General features: G+C 38.7%; 1 long non-coding RNA gene across 2 annotated transcripts in view; it reads right to left on the reverse strand.

Annotated features, from left to right (window-relative positions):
• The window catches only part of LOC119793563, a 50,602-nt gene that overhangs the window by 4,050 nt on the left and 29,653 nt on the right, over positions 1 to 16,899 (reverse strand). The window lies entirely within an intron of this gene.

The following is a 16,899-nucleotide window of genomic DNA, read 5'->3' on the forward strand; positions in this document are numbered from 1 at the left end:
CGTGTTGCTGTTAGCATAAACAAAACGTGTTGCCCAATGCTTGCACACTGTTGCACTTTTATCCACAACTTTCTTTCCGCCGTCATCGTAGGTCCCTCTAAATGCAAAGTGGTCCCATACAGCAGACCTATAAAGTGCTGCTGGCGCGTCTTCCAACTCCTGTTCTTTCCCACTCGCCATACCCACACAATTCTCCACAACAACTGATTTTTTTCTGCTACACCCGGCTACGCTGCTTCGCTTCTTCTTCTTGTTTACTACTGGTGGTTGGCTTTGGTCGCAGTACCGCCACCTTCTGCTCTGGAGTGTAAACGCTTCGCCTATGAGAAACAGGAGCAGCGCATGAACCGAACGCAACACACGCGAACCGAACGGTTCGGACGGTTTTCATTAACCGTTCCATCCCTAATAACGATACATCATGTGGAAGTGAGTCGACATATTTCATTTTGTCATAATTTTATTCTAAATGGCCATATTTATTATCACGACTGCATTAAGTGGATGAAGATATTATATATTTGCATTTAAGTTCAGGAAATGTGATCCAAAGTCTGCACATGCAGCCTTTTACTTGTAAATATGATCAAATTTGCTTTGTTTTTCATTAGCTGATTCCTGCCTGAATGACCTGCTCTGGGCTAGGCTGATGCGGGTTTGAAGAAACAACCAGCAAAAACAGAACAGTGCCTAGTAAAGTGGATAGCGCCTCACTTTCAGCTGAATCACTCTGATTAGAGTAGCACTGATCAGTCACGACTATCCCGAGGAGCTGCACCATAGCGCACATGTACTGCTTTCACTTCCAGTGGTAATTAGGGGTGTGAATGTCAAAAGACCAAAAACAAAGTGCTCTGCAATTTGGAAATGATATTGTTTAAAATGTTGATTAATTCTCAGCTACCTGATGCTGCCACCACCATGTATTAGCACTGTGATGGTTTGCTGGGGTGAACATTGCATTTTAGTGTTTTTCCAAACTTGTTTCCTTCTACTTCAGGATAATACATCCATCCATTCACTTTCCGTCACGCTTATCCCCGCTGGGGTCGTGAAGGGTGCTGGTACCCATCTCCAGCTGTCTGAACAGGCTTCTTTAGAGAAGCCAATTAACCCAACAGTCATGTTTTTGGACTGTGGGAGGAAGCCGGAGTACCCAGAGAGAAGCCATGCATGGTCAGGGAGAACATGCAAACTCCATGCAGAAAGACCAGGGTACTTTCTTGCTGCAAGGCAGCAGTGCTACCCTCTGCACCACTGAGCAGCCTTACGATAATATATTTATTTGTAATAGTTTATATCAAATAAATACTGTAGATATTCAAGGATGTAAAACAGGAAAGTTAAAGAAAAGAAAATATATTTTTGTAAAACTACCAATGCAGCTCAATGCATCAGCTCTCTCCATCTGATCAGTCCCAAGTGTCCTGCATGATCGTTTCAGAGAAGCTGCATTGCAGCTGGAATGGTATTTAAATCAAAATGCATTTTTGTGGCCTGGACTTTAACACCTGCCTTGCATCTAAACATTTAAGCTGTAAAACAGAAACCTACACCTGTCTACAGAGTATTGTTTTTTTTTGGAACAAACAGCCTATTTCCAAGAACGTTGTTCTCTGAAACTATTTCCTTTTTTTGTTGTTGTTTTTTTTACTTACCTAAACCACTAATGTGCACTTTTGGCTTGAGTCGTGCAAATTCACAGCCAACATGTGGTCTCACTTCATTCATTAGGAGTTTATCTCAGGGGGGGGGCGCCTGAAGCAGCGCCATCTCTTCACCCCTGACCTGCCTTCCACTCCGTCAAATTGCTCCACCCTAAACCTAACCTCCTATATTCTCCCTAGTGGCCACTCTCTCCTCACCACCTTTCCTGTCCACTCCAGATCCGAGAGGCCTTATTGGGGTGGATGGATGCTTTAAAGCCATCTTAGCGAAGCAAAAACAACACTTGAGATGAAAAAAGGTTGTGTCAGGATACATTAGGGGCAGGAGGGTATTGTTTCAGCTGGGAGGAATACTGCTTAGCCAAACTAAGCTCATTACTTCCTGAATAATCCAGGTTATCTGAGCTGACCATTTATTTTGTCTTTGTTGACAAGATTGGGTGAACTAAATACCCATGAATGTTTTAAAACGCTTAGATAAATCACACCCCTTTCTTACAGTGTGCAGTCATTTTCTTCTAATTCTGTGTTACACAGTGGAAACTAAACTAAAGTACAGTATGCACCAGGGGCATTGTGCAAGCATGGTTCACACTAACAACTCAACTTTCTAAATTCAGTTTATTTCTATAGCGCGTATTCACAACACATGTCATCTTAAGGCACTTTACAATTCAACTAGGGATGCACGATATTGGGATTTTGGCCGATATCCGATATTTTAAAACTCATGTAGCCGATAACCGATATCGATACCGATGTTAAAGCTGGACAAAAATAAGTAGTCATTGAAAATAGCAGTTTTTTTATCCATTTCTGACACTTTGAAAAATAATAAACTCAAATATATTTTCATATCATGATATCAAATTCATTTTTAAAAACGCGGTATCGATCTATTTTACTTTCAAAATCTCGTGAAATTTCATCGTTCTGTTACAAACTCGTAATATTTTGCAAATTCTTGTGAGATTTTGTTAGTAAAATAGATCGATACCGCGTCAATATATCAACATATAAAAATATGGCAGAATTTCGTGAATTTTCGGGGTATTTTGTAGCATAACGATGACATATAGCAATATTTCATTAGTAAAAGAGATTGATATGGTGTTTTTAAATGGCAATATATCAGCATATGAAGATATTGGGATATTTTAATGTATCAATATTTTTTCCCTCGTCTTTAGAAGTTTTTAAGTCTGTAAAAAATAAGTTTTTGAGGAAGAAGAAGAATTAGTATTTCATTTTTTTTTTTTAGACTTTAGAAACTCAGAAGCTGATCAAATATCGGGTTAAATATCGGTGGGGTGACCGATGCCCGATATTCAGTTTTAAGGCCGATACCGATAGGGGGCCGATTATATCCTGCATTCCTAAATTCAACCACACTATGCAGTCAAATTTATTGAAAGTTTTCTATCTAAGGAAAACCAGCTGATTGCATCAACTCATTGACTGGAAGGCAATCCCTCAGAGTAAGCATGCTTGTAGCGACAGTGGAGAGGAAAAACTCCCTAAATGTTAGAGTTACTGTAGTATTGTTTTTTTTTCTTTAAAGCTGTAAAGAAAAATAGTCCCTTACAGTTGGACAGGAATGCGATGATTTTCTGATTCATCGGCTTTGAACAATGATCAGCTCATCAGAAACCCCAAAATCTTTTCTCGTTCTGATCCATGAACACGGAGCACCTAAAGCAGGAGCCTCCAGAGGTTCATCCCAGCACCAATATTTGGCCAAATCCAATGATTGAGCATCTCTTAAAGAAGTAACCCAGTTTGGGAAAAGTCTGATAGTGAGCTGCTCATGTGATTCAAGTTTGCTGGAGTAGAAGTGCATCTACAGTAGTAGCTATTGGAAATTTCCCCACTTTCCTTGATGGGTCCTTGGCTGGTCCCCCAAGATTCCTTTTTTAAACATCAATCTTTGTACTAAAATATTCTGTCATGATTTGTGGACATTAAGATCTAAAGAGAAGCATCATCTCTTGGTCAGACCCCGTAATTCAGTGAAAGGGTGGAGTCAGAGTAAAAAATTATGCAAGAGGGGGTCACTCTACATGTAATCGATTGTGGCGCAGTGCCATATGAAAATAAAAGCTGCCACATCACTAAAACAGAAGAAAATGTAACAATTTACAGCATGACAATAGGACGACAAAATGTATCATGAGCCTTTCATTTCGGCCGATATCGATAATTATTAATTAGTATTACTTTACACCCAAATACAATAATTTTAACCCCCAACCCTATTTAAACATAACCTTAAAAAAGCGACCAGTTCTTCAGGATTCCTACAGCATAAGGCAAGTTAAATTCAAGACTTTTTAATGCCACTTGAAATAAAAATTTAAGACCAAATTCACAAGAAACACAAGAAAAACCTGCTTGGGACAACTTAACCCAAAGGTTTATTTTAACATAAACCACTGCAATAATGTTTCAAATTTTGAAAAACTTCCCATACAGGAAGAAAGCTAAAAACACACAAATGACAGATATATTTGAACAATTATTTAACTGAATTCACAAACTTTGTTTTAGCAGGAAACAAAACAAATCAGTTTTAAAGCCCCAACATAACCAGTGCTAAGTCTATTTAGCAGCTATTTTTCTTTGTATGGTTTTCTTAGTATGTTTGATTTGGTGATAAGTGGAGGCGTTGCAGAGACAAGGGTGGAACTAAACTGAGAAATACCGGCTGTTTCTCGGTAACTACATTTTGACGCTTTGTGTTTCGCGTTTCGCATGTGCGACTCCACTGCCTTAATTCCCATCGTTCTGAGCTTGAATGACTTCTTGCACAAAATCCACTGAGCCTCAAGTATGTTCCCTGGTTTTAGCCATGGAGAAAACTCTTGGCTGGAGACTATTTTAGTTACATTTACACTTGGTGCGTCTCCCAAATGTCCCGGCCGCAACAACGCTTTATTGGTTCCGCTATCGGGACGGAACCAATAATAGCGAGCCGTTATTTTTTTAAAATAATAACAAAAAAACAATTGTCAATTTTAACGTTTTATTTAGATTACAAAAATAAATCGTAATAAAAATAATCCTATTTATAATGTTTTAAAAATTAAGACCTACGAAAGACTGATTTAAGACATTTTAATACCAATTAAGGCCTTAGTTTTATTTTGAAGAATTCAATGCCTTTTAAGACTTTTTAAGGACCCGCAGGAACCCTGTTCTTAGTGGACTTTTAAAGGCCTAAGAAGCCAAATCCTTTCCTTTAAGCCAGGCATACGCTGTACGGTTTTTTTTCAGTCGTTGCACGCAGCTGCAGCTCACACTGTACGACGAAACCCACACTGTGAGTTCACAGTTCACGATGCATGTGCGGCCAAGCGCTCTGATCGGATCTACCAGCTCACACTGCATGTCTAAAAAACCACATCGGACTCTGCTCCGCAGTGAGATGGCACTACTCAGACTCGTCTATCCGGAAGCCAAATGAGTAGAAGAGGAATATTCACTAGAGTGAAACGCGCTGCCTTGGCAATTTTGCAATTTTCTGCTGAAAGCCCTAAAAAGAAAAGGTGACGACGTATTTAGACAAAGATATGGCTGAGCAAACGTGGCTACTACGGTCTGTCAATTCTACAGAAAGAACTCCATTTCACTTACACCCCCGCCGTGCTTCTGTGTTTTCATCTGAGAGGAAGAAGAAGAAGAATTTTTGTTTGCGTGTGTACGCCCAGCTTAAAGGGTTAGAGTTTAGGGGATTACTGAAAATTTTGTTGGCATATTTTATACTGATTGATCAGCTTATTGATCAAACATATTGATATTAATTTATTACTCAGCGCTACTACAAACATACTGTATGGCAATATGCTAGCAATTAGAACTGCAGACAACAGAGTTGCCGAGTCAGCGACTTTGTAGCCATATTTGGAGACTTTTCAGGCCTCTAAGGTTTTTTTTTTTTTTTTCTAAAAAAGTAACCAGAGACAGATTCAGTGACTTTTCTGTGTTTTTTGTGGATTTTTTTAACCTTATGTGAAAGCAGCAATTGCTTTACTGTTCAGGTCTCAGGAAAGCAGGAAGAAGTTCAGGGAGTCTCTCCCTTTTCCCTAAGCGCTGTCTTACAGGCTGGTGCCTAATCCTAAAAGCCCTCCTTTTTCACACCGCTAATGTAAAACCCCAACGCAAGATTTCACCATGAATTATAAATATTATATAAATATAGTTTTTAATTATGTGAAGCTCTTTGATTTAACACACTTTCTGTAGAGCAAAAATGCAACATCCAACTTTAGCTTAATCTGTAAAGATGTCAAGCAGTCCCTTTTCAGATCCCAATTCTGTTATTTTTAGTCCTTAAAGAAGTGAATGGATCCCAGTATGGGGAAAGTGAAAGTCTACTCACCAACGCTCCACCCCAATCCATTATAAAGACAGATATATAACCCATAACCATTATGAACTATGAAGGATATAATGGGAGAAACATGAAATAAAGACAGCTGCTCAGTATACAGGTGCAGCACCTTAATTCTTCAGGTTAATCAGCAGAATTTAAATGGAACAAAGAGTTCAGAAGTATTTGATGGACTGGTTGTGTTTGCAAAACTTTTATTAGGATTGTAACCAAAGAGCTGAGGCAGAAAAATACAAATTTCCTACATCCTTAGCATCTCATTCAGGTTGATGAAGGTAATGTTTGAGTTTAAAGCCATGGTGCTTTTTATTGTCTTATAATTTACCTTGTAAGATAGGAACAGACTATGTAATTTTTGTGCGATAGATTTCGGGAATTACTGACCAAGAATCTGTAACAATGGAGAAGTATTCCAGTCTTTTGTATAAATGTTTTTAATGCTTGTTTTTCTATTAAAGGTTCTGAATAAAATGATCAGTTTTGAAAAAGTTAAAATTGAAGAAACATTTAAAAATATAACTTTCTTAAAAAAATAATAAAAAGGGAAAAACAAATGAAAAAATATAACTTCTGTAAAAGAAAAGAAAAATTAGGAGAGAAAAAAAACCAGAGGAAAACACTAAAGTCGCTTTCCTTTCTCATTAAAAACGTTATACAGAGTTTCATTTCTGGATTGGATTTTTGTTCAAATTTGAATTTAAATTTTTTCTATGATGCAACAATAATGAAACCGAAATTCACTCCATACTTTATCTAAAACCAGCCACAAACAGAGTATTGTTTTGCTGCAACGGTTTGGAGATGGAGCTCTGATTAAACCCTACAGAGAAAATAAATCATAAGGTGTTTATATTCAGGGTGAAAAATCTAAAAGTAGACGAAGCAGATATGAAAAAGCCAAACGTGTTGCATTGTTCCCTCTGGATGTGAAACACAGGCTGAAAAGGAGCTCCTCTGACCCACTTTTACCCAAAAGTCATGAAGGATACACCCTCCACCTTCCCAGCCGGTCTCAGCGCTCACATAAAAGCTACAAACTGTAGACCACCTGTTGTGGATTCCCCGCCAGTTAAGCACAAAACACACGGATCAACTCTCAGCTCCCCCTTTAGACAACATTACAGAGAATGAGAAGCATTCAGATGATGGAACTAAGATCCATCTCACGCAAACCAGAAATGGTGAACGACAGAATGCCATTTTCACAACTTTAGTCTGAACATAGAAAGCAGAGGGTCATCTGAGGGAACCAGGCCTGGGTGGAGTCCACATTAATGCTGCTGTTAATTATCTCAAACAAAGCTGTTTAACCCCAGGACCAAATAAATAGTTTTCCAGGAATGTTTTAAATTGTTTCTGGCTGGAGGAGCAGCTCTGTAGCGTGAAGCTAAATCCTCAGACAGCGAGAAAAAGCTGCTAAACGTGTCTGAGTCGTCTGGATGTAAACTTAACCATCCTCACTGCTCTGCAGTGTAATAATTGACTTTAAAGAAAACCAGCTGGAGCAAAACATCCAGAAGCACTTTGTTGATCAACAAACTACTAAAAGTTAAAAGATTTACTAGAGAGCAATTTTGGTTTATGAACTACGGAAGAGGATTAGGGCCACTGAAAAAAAAAAAGTTAACATGGGGAAATAAAGTCAGAATTCTGACTTTTCTCTCCTCAGAATTCTGACTTTTCTCTCCTCAGAATTCTGACTTTTCTCTCCTCAGAATTCTGACTTTTCTCTCCTCAGAATTCTGACTTTTCTCTCCTCAGAATTCTGACTTTTCTCTCCTCAGAATTCTGACTTTTTTTCCTCAGAATTCTGACCTTTCTCTCCTCAGAATTCTGACCTTTCTCTCCTCAGAATTCTGACCTTTCTCTCCTCAGAATTCTGACTTTTTTTCCTCAGAATTCTGACTTTTCTCTCCTCAGAATTCTGACTTTTTTTCCTCAGAATTCTGACTTTTTTTCCTCAGAATTCTGACTTTTCTCTCCTCAGAATTCTGACTTTTCTCTCCTCAGAATTCTGACTTTTCTCTCCTCAGAATTCTGACTTTTCTCTCCTCAGAATTCTGACTTTTTTCTCCTCAGAATTCTGACTTTTTTCCTCCTCAGAATTCTGACTTTTTTCTCCTCAGAATTTTGACTTTTTTCTCCTCAGAATTCTGACTTTTTTCTCCTCAGAATTTTGACTTTTTTCTCCTCAGAATTTTGACTTTTTTCTCCTCAGAATTCTGACTTTTTTCTCCTCAGAATTCTGACTTTAATCTCAGAATTTTGGATCTTAATGTAGATGGGCACCATGAAGGAAGAGATGTGGGAGCACTCAGCTTCACTGACAAAGATGTGAGATGTTTAAAGGAATAGTACACCCAAAACATGATCAGCCTTCATTTTCCACTCACCCCCATGCTGAATAACACTCTGGAGTACTTTTTTGATATCTCAAATGCATCTGGAGATCTGGGAGGCTTCTTGCTGTCTGCTGACATTCAAATAATGGAGGTCTATGGCGCCCGAGGCAGAAAGGTCCATAAAAGTCCACAAAAAACGTGTCAATATTCCTCCATACTGCTTGTCCAATGTATTCCAAGTGTCCTGAGTGGGTAGCGTCCAGAATTTACTCGAAACGAAGTCATTTAGAATGTTTTTAGAGCATAAACAGTAGTGTATAGGATTTCCTAAAAGCGCGTTCACGAGTCTACGGAAACCGCGGCAGACCAAACCAGATGAAAGTGTTTTGGGTGTACTATTCCTTTAAGGAGGCCAGTGACACATTGGTGGTAAATGACGGAATTAGGCAACTTTTTACACCAAAACCCTCAAAGTCCTCTTCCTCGGTGTCTGATGCTGTCACTGACTTCAGTGACGGCATCCTGGTGATGCTGGATGTTTTCACGCCATGAAAAAAAAACATACATTAGCTGCACTGTATTATAGGCCGCAGTGTTCAAACAGCGTGAAAAAAGTAGCAGCTTATAGTCTGGAATTTACGGTATATCAAAATATCTCACGATTTTCTATCATTTAAGTTAACTCTAATCTAGGGCTGAAACAGTCGGATTAATCATGATTAATCTTTTTTAAGGAACCTTTCGCTATCCGATTATTAGTTATGGACTAATTAATCCATTTGCAAAATAATCGTTGGTTGCAGCCCTATTAACGAACTTCTGGCTTCCCCCTTATTTCAAAGAGGTACAAAAAAACAAAAAACAGTGAAACATCAACTAATATAAAAAGGGTCATACTGCAATACAAGCTCAATGCAGATACAGATTTATTTAATATCAGTTTAACCAATCCAGATATGAGTCGTCAAAAATATTTTTGGGATGATTCTTGGAGCCAATGTTGCTTTTTCTTCCTCTACATGATAAAAAAAATTACAATATTAATATTATTTATTGTTAACTAATACAAAAGTCTGAATTTAAACAAAAACCCCAAAACATTAACAAATCAAACTGAACGTTAACAAGGGATTGCAAATGGAAGAAGCAGCAATGTGATCTTTAAGGCGCGGCTGGTGGATGAGCTAATCAATCAGTTATTTACACATGAACATATCGGCCCATACTTAGAAAAAAGATAAATAATAATAAATACAGTGAACCCACGCTATAACGCGGTTCACTTTTCACGGTCTCACTGCTTCACGGATTTGCATCATGCATTGTTAAACTTTATTGCCAAATATATTAATGGTGGCATGTCGGTTTATAAGGATATTTTGGCCCAGAAGAAAAAGGAGCGACAACATCTGAACAAATCAAATCAAAATACTGAACTGTACACGTCAGTCACTATTTGTCCTGCAGTACTTTGTATTTTTTTTCATAATCATTTTTCATTTTTTCCCGTTCCAATCCGTCAAGGCGGGGCGGTGCTGATCCCCGCAATATTAACCCGTCAGCTCGTATTGATGATTAAAATTTTTATTTAATTTATTTATAACTATATTATTTTGCAGTACAGTACAGTAGTTATTTGTAAAAAAAAACAACAATTTTCCATTTCCATGTTGTATGGAGTATTTCATTGTATAATAACTGTAAAAAAAAAGGTTTCTATTTCACAGATTTCGCCTATCGCGGGTTCTTTTAGGAACGTAACCCCCGCGATAAACGAGGGTTCACTGTATAGGCCAAAAAATATTAGCCGGCTGATGTATTTTTTTGGCCACCAAAAGCTAACTTCTAAAGAGAATAGCTGTCTACATTATAAAAAAGACAATGATAATTGTTTAAAACCAAGTATCAGTAGAAAACGTAAAAAGTAGGGATGCACAATATTGGGATTTTGGCCGATATCCGATATGCCGATATTTTAAAACTCATGTAGCCGATAACCGATATCGATACCGATGTTAAAGCTGGACAAAAATAAGTAGTCATTGAAAATAGCAGTTTTGTTATCCATTTCTGACACTTTGAAAAATAATATACTCAAATATATTTTCATATGCTGATATCAAATTGATTTTTAAAAACGACAGTTTTACTTATTTCTTTAGTCCTATATTTGCCTCAGTGTTACCCCAAGTGGTTGCCAATGCAGTTGATATTATCAGTTGGTTTCAAACATTGTATGCTAGTACTGAAATGAGGCAAAAAGCAAAACGAAACAAAAACTTCTGTTGGTGAAGTGTGGTAAAAAGCCTCCATCCCTAAAATCTACTTATACTGTGACTACCAGCTTCCTTTTGATTATTCCTGCTTCAATAAGGCTAAGCTACACCACACCCATCTATGGTTGTCACGATACTAAACTTTTCAACTCGATACCGATACTAAGGAAAATATTCGATACTCGATACCATTTTTGATACCACAAGGATAAAAACAAAGTTCAACAGAAATATTGTCATTTATAAATAAAATACAATAAAGGTTGTATGCTGTGCACAATATTAAGCAAGCTTGATAAAAAACTTAAAATAAAATTAAAATGAAGTTTTCCTTCCTTGGCTATGCTTTGCACACATAACAATGACACTAGCCAAACCGGTTTAAGAAACAAAAATAATTCTCAGCAGCTGCACCTGTTACAAAAAAAAGTCTGAAACTGAAAAGTGCGTAGAATCACACAGTGTTCAGAAAGTGCATTGACCTCTATTCTGCACTTTAGATGAATGACTGCTTAGGTGCCACTGTATCAATACTTTTAAAAACGAGTATTGTATCCGGATACAACGTTTCAGTATCGATACTTTTGACAACCCTACACCCTTCTAAACCCTCATTGCTCATTCCCACACTTAAGGGCTGGTTATCCTCCCGCAGCAGTGTGTCGCAGTGAGCTTGTCGCAGATATTTTTTATTAGGGATGCACGATATTGGGATTTTGGCCGATTTCCGATATGCCGATATTTTAAAACTGATGTAGCCGATAACCGATATCGATACCGATGTTAAAGCTGGACAAAAATAAGTAGTCATTGAAAATAGCAGTTTTGTTATCCATTTCTGACACTTTGAAAAATAATATACTCAAATATATTTTCATATGCTGATATCAAATTGATTTTTAAAAACGCGGTATCAATCTATTTTACTTTCAAAATCTCGTGAAATTTCATCGTTCTGTTACCAACTCTTGTGATATTTTGCAAATTCTTGTGAGATTTTGTTAGTAAAATAGATCGATACCACGTCAATATATCAACATATAAAAATATGGCAACATTTCGTGAATTTTCGGGGGATTTCGTAGCATAACGATGACATATAGCAATATTTCATTAGTAAAAGAGATTGATATGGTGTTTTTAAATGGCAATATATCAGCATATGAAGGTATTGGGATATTTTAATGTATCAATATTTTTCCCCTCGTCTTTAGAAGTTTTTAAGTCTGTAAAAAAGAAGTTTTTGAGGAAGAAGAAGTAGTAGGTTTTTTTTTTTTTTTTTTTTTTTTTTTAGACTTTAGAAACTCAGAAGCTGATCAAATATCGGGTTAAATATCGGTGGGGTGGCCGATGTCCGATATTCAGTTTTAAGGGCGATACCGATAGGGGGCCGATTATATCGTGCATCCCTAGGCCATATTCAGAGAGTTTTTGGTGGGACCAAAGCAGATTACTAACAAAACCACGCCGAGGACATAACGCATAAAAAAAAAGCCAAAACAAGAATTTTATGTCCATTTAAGTTAGACTCTGGGGCTCTCAGAAGTCAAAGTTTGATCCTAAAATCTGCCACATAGATGAAAATATCATCTTTCTAAGACTCAAATCCACACATTTTCTCACCAATCTGCTTTAGTAATAGATTTTAAGCTTAAGTGAACCTAATAGAAAAGGTGCGCCTGCCCATGCCATGATGGATACATCATTAGGTTTGTCTTAATGCAAAAACAGAGATGTTTAAAAGCTGCTTTGACTAAAAGGCATCTGATTACAGAGATATAATTATCCCCCTACTGTACATACATTATATATATAAACAGATATTTATAATTTTGGTTAAAGGATCAATTGTATGGATGCATAAACCTGCTCACAAACTTTTTCCCACCTCCCTCTACTGACTAAGGCAAGTAGCATTCTGAGGCTCTTTTCATTGCTGCGTAGTGTCCTTGGAAGCTACAGCTGCAGTGCAAAGGCAGCTGACTGGACGCAGGGATACTGAGCAGGAGAAGAGGAAGTCTGCAGTTTGTAGCCTGCCAATTTCCACAAGCTTAGATTCCCAACACACACACACAAAACCAGTGTAACCTGTCTCCAGGCTCTAAGCGAAGCTCTGAGCTGCAGAGCACCAAGTCACTGCCCTTACCTTGGCTGCAAAACTTCACATGAGTCAGGTAATTCGAGATCCAGGGATTCCGGTACATTTTGGCAAGCAAAAAAGAAAATAAAATAAAGAGAAGGAAGAAAGAGGAGCAGAGGAGGTGATGCAGCTACAAAAGTACTTTGTCAGTACTCAGGACAGATGGGGAGAGGGAGAAAGAGGGGGAGTCAGGTAGCGTTTGAGGGAGGGGAGGGAAAAGAGAAAGAGGGACAGAGGGGGAGATAACGTCCCGGCTCAGGCAGAGGTATTCCTGCTCTGACTCCGCTCGGATCCACTCCTCCATTCTTGTTCCTCCCACAAACCAGCAGCCACTACATCAACGCGCTGCAGGGCAGAAAGCTGCTCAGCTGAGGGTAAGCTCATTAGGCAGGGCAAGAAAATCAGAATCTCTTATACTGAAAGCAGGAAGCACCGTCTTCATGCATGCTCAGGAGCGAGCCTCATCGGAACAGAAATGAGGGAAATAAATAAATATAAGGAAGAAAAAAGTGTCAAAGAGACAGGGGCGTCTCTCGGGAGCACCGCCTTCCCTTGGCTCAAACACGCAGGCAGCGTGCCAAAGAAACCGGTGCAGAGCTTCGGGAAAGGGAGGAAAAGTCAGCGTGCGAGGTCTGCAGTAAGAGCATGGAAACGAGGAGGAGAGGAGAAAGTTCAAATGATCCTCTCAGTCAAACGAGAAATTCCAGTCATCTCTCAGCGGGGACCAAATGAAAAGAACAGCATGGGGATGGGAGGAGATGGTGGGAAGAGGCAGCAAAACGGGGAGAAAAAGAGGTAAACTGATGAGAGGAACAGAGAAAGCTGAGCTGTTTTAGAGCAGATTCTAAAATGCTAACTGTCTTTCTTGATAAAAATCATGTAAAAGGAGAGGACAAAAAAAATGCTAGATATCACCCCCACCCTGAGAACAAGAAGAATCACATGCATGAACAACTCCAACATGCTTGTTTCTCAATGCCATGGCTCATGAACCAAGCGTCCCGTTTTCTGACTCCTCAAGTTCTTGGCTGTAAATCTGACACGCATCAGGCTTATTACGTCAGCACGCTGGAGCAGGCCAGGTGTGTGGAGACAGAGCCCAATTCAGAGATCGACAAAAAAAACACACTTTGTGTCCCTTTGAGTCGGAAAGTCTGATTCCGTCGGACGGATGAGCTCATGAGATGCGTCACCCACCTGCCACATCCCACTTAGCTGCAGACGAGAAGTCACCATGAGACAAAAATCTCTTTATTATGGTTTGATTAGCAGTTTGGGATGAGCTAAATGGGATTTAGAGCCATCTAGTGGAGAGAAGGCAGATTGCAGCCAAGTACAAGTTTATAAACTCCTCCAATCAGCTGTATGTGTTAGAATTTATTTAAGGCTTGCAGAAAATACTGGAAAGTGCATCATGTTTTAACTGCTGCAATAACCTCTGCTGTCTAAATACAAGTACATTAATTTGCCTTCAACTGCCTTACAATACTAACCTGACTCCGCCAGATGGATTTGCTGGATTTGCTCCGCATATCCATCTGGAAACCTTCCGTTGAACTAATTTTGGGAAGGGGCGAAAATACTGGTTAGCTGATTGGCCTATGTTGGTGATAGACGGGCCAAATAAACCAATCAGATCAACAAAGCATATGACGTACTAAAAGAGCGACGATGAAAACACAACCACAAGCCAGGCTACTCTTGCTGAAACCAGTCGGGAGAAGAGCAAAAACATCTTTTCCTCTGAGAAAAGCCTCCAGAGCAGTGTTTTGCTCTTCTCTCAGTGAAGAAATACTCTGTAATTCCGATAAAACTTGCTCGATAGCCACGCTAACGCTAGTTTCATCGGCTGAAGCCGCCATGTTCTTTAGACTGAACTGTTGCGCCTCTCGTTGCGTCACACCTCAACCCGCCTCAAAGCCAACGCTGATTGGACGTTCGTTTGGTGAACGGCTCCAAATTTTCTTCAACGGAGAGTCTCCAGACTGATTTGCGAGCGAAACCTTAAAAGCTTGCGAGATCAGGATGGCCTTACGAGGCTATTACAATACATCTCGGCTAGGCTTGCTATATTTAAAGGTATAGTGGAGGATTTTTCGCAAATTTTTGAAATGACCCGCCTTCTGCACTTAAAAAGCACACGCAAAACCTTGTACCCGTTCCCAAGAAGGAACGCTTATTAAATGCGTTTGAGCGTGCACGATCCCATTTCTCCTCGTGCACGCTCTGTTTAAAAGTTGCTGTTTGCATCACTCATACAAGCTTACTTTCCAAAAGAAGATTAGCAATTTTTCCACGATCTCTGACTCACCACGGGTAAGTGAAAATGGGGACTAGCATGTAGGACGGCCTTACGTAAACATATTACCAGAATGATTGACAATTAAAAGGACCGATTATTTTAATGATCCAGCCGGAAAAAAGAACATCCTCCTCTATACCTTTAATGTGATACCATAACCCCTGTGTAAACTCTACATATTTCTAGTTTGAACATCTTCTATATCAGCCATCTTTAATGTGTAATTTAATGACAGAATGCTGGGACCCTTTTTCCACCTGGATCCCCGCTCTTTTTCACCCTCATGTCCCTCCGTTGTCACAGAAACATGCCCCAACTTCCTCACCGCCTCGGCCGTATCTAGACCCACAGCTAGTTCCCGATTGACCCTCTTGCGTTGTGGCGTGGAATAACAAAACGCAGACTACGCTTCAATATTGGGAATTAATAAAAAATAGGGATGCACAATATAATCGGCCCCCTATCGGTATCGGCCTTAAAACTGAATATCGGACATCGGCCACCCCACCGATATTTAACCCGATATTTGATCAGCTTCTGAGTTTCTAAAGTCTAAAAAAAAAATAAAATACTACTTCTTCTTCTACTCAAAAACTTCTTTTTTACAGACTTAAAAACTTCTAAAGACGAGGGAAAAAATATTGATACATTAAAATATCACAATATCTTCATATGCTGATATATTGCCATTTAAAAACACCATCAATCTCTTTTACTAATGAAATATTGCTATATGTCATCGTTATGCTACAAAATCCCCCGAAAATTCACGAACTTTTGCCATATTTTTATATGTTGATATATTGACGCGGTATCGATCTATTTTACTAACAAAATCTCACAAGAATTTGCAAAATATCACGAGTTTGTAACAGAACGATGAAATTTCACGAGATTTTGAAAGTAAAATAGATCGATACCGCGTTTTTAAAAATCAATTTGATATCAGCATATGAAAATATATTTGAGTATATTATTTTTCAAAGTGTCAGAAATGGATAACAAAAAGCTTTAACATCGGTATCGATATCGGTTATCGGCTACATCAGTTTTAAAATATCGGCATATCGGAAATCGGCCAAAATCCCAATATCGTGCATCCCTAATAAAGAAATATCTGCGACAAGCTCACTGCGACACACTGCTGTGGGAGGATAACCAGCCCTTAAGTGTGGGAATGAGCAATGAGGGTTTAGAAGGGTGTAGGGTTGTCAAAAGTATCGATACTGAAACGTTGTATCCGGATACAATACTCGTTTTTAAAAGTATTGATACAGTGGCACCTAAGCAGTCATTCATCTAAAGTGCAGAATAGAGGTCAATGCACTTTCTGAACACTGTGTGATTCTACGCACTTTTCAGTTTCAGACTTTTTTTTGTAACAGGTGCAGCTGCTGAGAATTATTTTTGTTTCTTAACCGGTTTGGCTAGTGTCATTGTTATGTGTGCAAAGCATAGCCAAGGAAGGAACACTTCATTTTAATTTTATTTTAAGTTTTTTATCAAGCTTGCTTAATATTGTGCACAGCATACAACCTTTATTGTATTTTATTTATAAATGACAATATTTCTGTTGAACTTTGTTTTTATCCTTGTGGTATCGAAAATGGTATCGAGTATCGAATATTTTCCTTAGTATCGGTATCGAGTTGAAAAGTTTAGTATCGTGACAACCATAGATGGGTGTGGTGTAGCTTAGCCTTATTGAAGCAGGAATAATCAAAAGGAAGCTGGTAGTCACAGTATAAGTAGATTTTAGGGATGGAGGCTTTTTACCGCACT

This window comes from Cyprinodon tularosa, unplaced genomic scaffold, assembly GCF_016077235.1.
Source record: "Cyprinodon tularosa strain WSP-4 unplaced genomic scaffold, ASM1607723v1 ctg456, whole genome shotgun sequence".
NCBI lineage: Eukaryota > Metazoa > Chordata > Actinopteri > Cyprinodontiformes > Cyprinodontidae > Cyprinodon > Cyprinodon tularosa.